A 6000-nucleotide genomic window follows, 5' to 3' on the forward strand; every position below is an offset into this window, starting at 1 on the left:
ATACCATAAAGCAGAATACTAAGCAGGAATTTATATTACATCTAAACAGACATTCTAATGGCAGTAGAGGCTGAACCTTCCCACAAATATTCCACTACATTTTGTTGCCGTGTGACAGATGGCAGCAGAGGGGCAGTCTGACAAAATGGTGTCTGATGTTGAAGTACCGATGAAGTGAAGGTATGTCACTGAATTCCTTCATGCAGAAAAAAAATGAACCTGTTGACATTCACTGACACTTGCTGAATGTCTACAGAGACCAAACCGTGGATATTAATACAATGGAAGCTGGATCATGTAGGCAACATTTTCCTAGTAATGATGTCATCATAGTAGCTGTGAAATAGGGATCATCTTTGCAGGTGCAGATTTTTACGAGCACAGCATGCAGGGTCTTGTTCATTGCTGGCAACAACGCATAGTTAATGGTGGTCACTATGTTGAAGAAATAGAGTTTTGTAGCTGAGAATTCACTCTATCAAGCGGTATTACCGTGCTATTTGTATCTGATGTTGTTTCCATAGAAATAAGTAGGAGGCATTACTTTTGGAGCAACCTACATATTATGCAGGGTTGAAAGACCTCATTAAAATTGGGCTCTACTACGTAAGGCATTATATAGCCATTTTCACACAAGGTAGATTCAAAAAATTCAAATAAAAATGGAAAGGTATGCAATATATCAGAAAATAAGTATATAATAAGGAATTGTCACAAATTTAACTAACTGGAGAAACACGTATTTTGGTCTGTCTTTATACACATTTGAAGAACAAGGTAATAAAGTGAGAAAAGGCAATTAGTCACAGACGATCACCTCCCTGGACAGACAATAAGTTACGATCTGCAAGTAACAGGGAACAGGCAGGGCATAAGGAAAGATAAGGATGACAAAATAATAGCTCTTCAGATGTTAACAGGAAAGCATCGTAAACCAAGCTTAAAGCAGCGGTAACATACAAAGAAAACCCATCTGATGGTAAAGTCCAGAAATACTGATCAAAAATAGCAGAAGCTCAGTTACCAGACCAATTAGGTCCAGGTAAAGCTGTAACACTGATCACATCCTTTTAGACAAGGACAAGACAGGAAATACTGGAGGTCTGACTGTCCGCTCACTGGAAAGGCTGCATTTTAGTTATAAAACACGGAAGAACAACTCAGTTCTCCTGCACCTTCTAAAACTGCTGTAAAGATATGACGTAAGTAAAGAAGTTTTTCCTCCCGTTTACATGGAACTTCCTGTGTCCAGTTTGTGCCCATTGCTCCTTGTTCGGTCGCTGAGCATGACACATACATTTGAGGAGAAAGACTTGTTCTTCTTTTTCTACACTTTGCCTTCAGTATTTTCAATGTCTCAGCATTTCAAATTACACTTATTTGGAAGTAAGCACATCACACCTACCAAGGACTACTTAAAAAACTACATCTAAATCAATCTGAAAAACAGAGAAGTCAAAAATTACAAGTATGAGAAACTCAAGTAATGCAGCTATAGAAAAAAAAAACAACCAGATACGTGGTTGCATGTATCAGGCAATTTTTTTTTGCATACCAAAAACCATTCAACTAGACCTGGCCCATTCTCTCAGGTCAGCTTTGAAAAGGTCTGCCTGCTTGTCTCCTGTACGAATTTAAGTGTCTTCAAAAACAGAATGACAATTTTTAAAAAAGAATAGCTCAAAGTTTCTCTCTTCAAATGAGCTACAAGTAATTACTAAAGACAGAAGGAAAAATTTTGCCTCCACAACAGGGGACAACTGAAGACAGAAAGTTTTGGACAGGGCTGAAAGGCATGTGGTGTGAATGTAAGGGCTGCCCTGCACTGACTGTGCTGCCTAGGGCTTAGCACAGTGCCCTGAGCACACCTGAAGCCATTTGAGATGCAGAACAGCTCCAATCTGCCGACTGCATCCTATCTGTCAGCCCATGAAGATGCTTCTGAACCATGTCACCTTACACCAAACACACTTAAGCCACGGAATGAAAAATCTGCACCTCTGCTGACTATATACAGGCGTCTCATCCTTCAACAGGATCTCATTGTAGAGTCCACATGAGAAAGGACACCTGGCACAAAGTTTTCAGGGAATAACTAGTTTAGACTAAATGGCTACACTGCCAAAATGCTGGCATCATCAGCCCAAGCTTGAACTCAAGATGTGTGGGGAGACTGTGCATGCGGCTCCAACCAGACCAGGAGGAGCACTTACTTTCAAGGCGAGCCTGGTGAAGTTGCAGAAAGCACCACTCAGCCAGAAGTCATGGCAGGATCTGACACCTTAGGAGGATGCCTCTCAGCCCACTGCTCTCAGAACTTACCCCTGGCACGTCCTTCTATGCTTTATCACGGAAACTGAGTGAATCCGAGACAAGGCTCGTAGCCCTGCTCCCCCCCGGCCCTTGGGCCGCCTCCGCCCCGCAGGACAGCGGCTCACAGAGGCTCCCCCGCCCGCCCGACGCCCCCACGCCTGGTGGGCTGAAGACGGAGCGAGGGTGCAGAGGGCAGCTCGGGTCAGGACGCGGCAGGGACCCAGCGCTCCCCGGCGCCATGTCCTCGCCTCACCTCACCGCCCCGCGGCGGGCGTTCACTCCCACTCCTGCCCGGCCGCAGGGCTAGACAGTCCCTCACCTCACTCCCCGGCCGCCCGCTCCCCGCGGCAGTTCAACCATCACCTCACTCCGCACTGCTCCCGCGCCCACGCCGCCCCGCCGCTGATGGACAGCCGGCTCCCGCGATCGCCTTCTGCACATGCGCACCGCGCAACCAGTCCCCCTTTCCTCGTGCAGTGCGCAGGCGCGGAGCCTGCACGCATGCGCCCTAGCGACATGACGCTCCCTGCCGTCAGCGTGCACCTGGTAGCGCGGGAAAAGGCGGGAAAGGACGGCAGAGGCTGTGCGGAACCTTCCGTCACCGGGGCGGAATGGAATCTCTCAGTTGGAAGGGAGTTTCAGTGATCATCAAGTTCAGGGCTATCCAGAAATTAAAGCTTGCTAATGAGGTTTGTCCATATGCCTCTGAATACTCACAGACATGGGGCATCAACCTCCTCAGTAGGAAGCCTATGGCCGTCCTCACTCTTCAGAAACTTTTCCTGTTGCTCACTCGACCTCCCAGCACAGCTTTGTGCCATTCCACCACGTTCCCAAGGGGTAGAGCCTGGCACCTCCCTCTGCAATGGCACTATCGTAACGGTGAAACAGTGGTCACCTCCACTGGTGCAGATTCTTACAAGCGCAGCGTGCAGGCTCTTGTTCATCGCTGGCGGAAATACATAGCTAATGGTGGTGACTGTGGAAAAGTAGTGTTTTGCTCAATCAAACAGAGTTATTGTGTTCTTTGTTGTCATTTCCATGGAAATAAATAGGAGGCATTACTTTTGGAGTGACCTGTGTATATGCAGCCCAAGACAATTCCTCTTCACTCAGTGCAGCTCAGGCAAGACAGAAGGTTGGACGCTCATGCTTTACAGGCATTGATGGATCAGGCTGCAGTCCCTCCCAGGGTCACTTCAGCACCTGTAAATGCATTTTGCATCAAAGCGGCGAGTCTCATTTTCACTGTTCCATCCCCAGTTACACTGATTTTATTTTTCTAGGATTTGGGTGGTTATGCAGTGAGCTAGTTCAGGGAACAAGTCCAGCTGAAATTAAACCAAAGCAAAAAACAATCATTTTAGAATAGCCTCACTTCCAAAACCCTAGTTATTGAGTGGGACCACCACTACTCTCATTCAGCTTTTAATCTAGAATTCAGACAAAATACCCAGTAGTAAAACTGTTTGTTGATCCAAAGTGGTACTGTTATTATCGTGAGGTAGTAAATAAAAATATATCCCTTTTTTAACTTAATATAATAATATAATCCCTTTTATATCCCTTAATATAATCCCTTAATATATCCCTTTTTTAATTTAAAACGATTAAGAATGTCTATGTTGATTGAAATTGTGGGACTATAATGCTTGGTTTTTGCAGGAGTGACTTGTAAAAAGAAGTACATGGACTTGTACATGTGCAGATAAAAAAACTACTACAGAAGATGATTGAACAGTTCTGTCAAGTTTTTCAGGCCTAACAGCACCCATATATTCCTGCTTTGATTTAGTAAGTTTAAAACTTAATACTTTTCATTTAGAAGGTCAAAACTTGTAAGTAGTAGCTGCTAGAGATAGGATTCATGCATTAGTACCTGGCTGGTTATCTGTAGCATAATTTGTTTCTGTGTACATCTTTGACTGACTACAATTTTCACTGATGTTGCCACTGAACGTGCATTTCTGTACAGCTTTAAATATTTTCTTAATTTATACTAAAATGTCATGTTTTTTTAATCTTATTCTGGCAATGAATTGCTTTCATCTAAAAGAGAAAGCAAACAGCTGAGATTTGAAACTTAAATCGAATAGCAGAAGATAGTCTTTTCTGATTGTCTTCATGGTCAGATATTTTACATTAATACTTTTTTTGTGTATCAACCTGATTTTCAGTACAAGTAGTAGTTAATTTTCCTTTAAGTTTTCTTACCATAGTTCTGGTTCAACAAAAATATTTTTTTTTAAGAATAGAATATTCAATGATTTCATTCAAATCACTGAGATTCCTTATTCGTTGAACTTATAAACATGTGAATTACAGGATTAGGTTCTTTAACATGTATATACGTAGAACTGTGTATGGAACATACACATATTCTGTTTAGGCTCTGTATCTATGTAGAACAATATAGAGAGTATTATGAGTGTAAATGATGTGCAAAATTTTCTTCATTTCTCTCAGTCTTTCTAGGACATATTTTACCGGTAGTGCTGTTGTGCATTATGCCATTGAGACTGTATCTGGATTATTACGTAGCAGTCTCTTCCTATTCAGAAAAGTCATTTCAAGCTGATAGAGGTGCAGAAAAGGGCTCCCATAAAGAGCAGGAAGATAAGAAATCATTGCCCTGGAAAGACATTCACTTGAAAGGATAGTTAAAGTGGTAGAAGGAATTACTGTAACCATATGTTCCCTGCTTTGCTAGGACAGTGTTATCATCCTCTTCAACACAAGCCATCCATTTGACTTAAATTCTCAGATAGAGACTATTTAAAATATAAACTGGATGATTTTTCTTTGCGGTGGATGAAGGGATCTCAAGTGATTCATTGCACACACTGGGGTACAGAACCTAAGCTTAAATTATGAAAGCGAAAAGATATCTACAATAGCTTCTGAAGTGATTTCAGTTTAATCTGTCTTCAACATATATCTGATATCTGATGCATCCTAAAGAAGGATGGCATTTGAACTTTGATGAACAGATATCAAAGAGGGGAGAAGAGCTGCTTGAATTAAAGGTTCAGTACAGAAATTATGAGATAGTTTACAACCACTAACAGTAAGAAATTCTCAAACATCTTTCCCAATATTGTGAGTGAGAAAATAAACTGATGCTGAGTTGCATTCTCAGTTATTCAAGAAAGAGGTTATGAACCGTGTTTGTTGGAGCAGAAAGAAGGGTTCTGTGACTGAAGTTTCCTTCATTCATCTGAACAAGTATCACAAAAATGAAACAGATATTGGTTAGTTGCCATCAGAATTTGTAGAAGTCTTGCCAAATACAGAAGTGCCCCTGAAATGATACTCTTCACTGTTTTAAACAGCATCAGAGCTATCTTGTAAGTGCAATGCTGCGACAAGAAGGATCATTAACTTCAGTATAATACACTAGTAAAAGCAAACTCCTTAATTTCTCGCCAGAGGGAAACTTGCCATTCCACGTAGTATAGATTTACATATGTGTTATTTTAAAAAGTGAATGATTTAAATACATCATCTTTAATGAATGTATGAAGGACAGAAGTATGTTCGACCAAATAACTTTGGTCTGGCTGAAGCACACCTACTCTGCTGCAGGCCATTCTAGTGAAAGTATCTGTATGCACCAGCTGCACAAACATGGCCAAGTACCTAATGAAGCAGTTTGAGCACATTTTAAATACCCACCAGAAGCCTAAC

General features: G+C 42.0%; 1 protein-coding gene across 3 annotated transcripts in view; it reads right to left on the bottom strand.

Moving 5' to 3' along the window:
• The window catches only part of ORC5 (origin recognition complex subunit 5), a 70424-nt gene extending 67617 nt beyond the window's left edge, over positions 1-2807 (bottom strand). For 2 of the 3 annotated variants that reach the window (XM_021384547.1, XM_021384550.1), the window contains exon 1: positions 2633-2781. The gene's annotated coding sequence lies outside the window, so the exon portion shown is untranslated. Of the gene's footprint in view, positions 1-2632 lie in introns of all 3 variants that reach the window. The other variant, XM_021384548.1, reaches the window with a different exon arrangement.

This window comes from Numida meleagris, chromosome 1 (assembly GCF_002078875.1).
Source record: "Numida meleagris isolate 19003 breed g44 Domestic line chromosome 1, NumMel1.0, whole genome shotgun sequence".
Lineage (NCBI taxonomy): Eukaryota > Metazoa > Chordata > Aves > Galliformes > Numididae > Numida > Numida meleagris.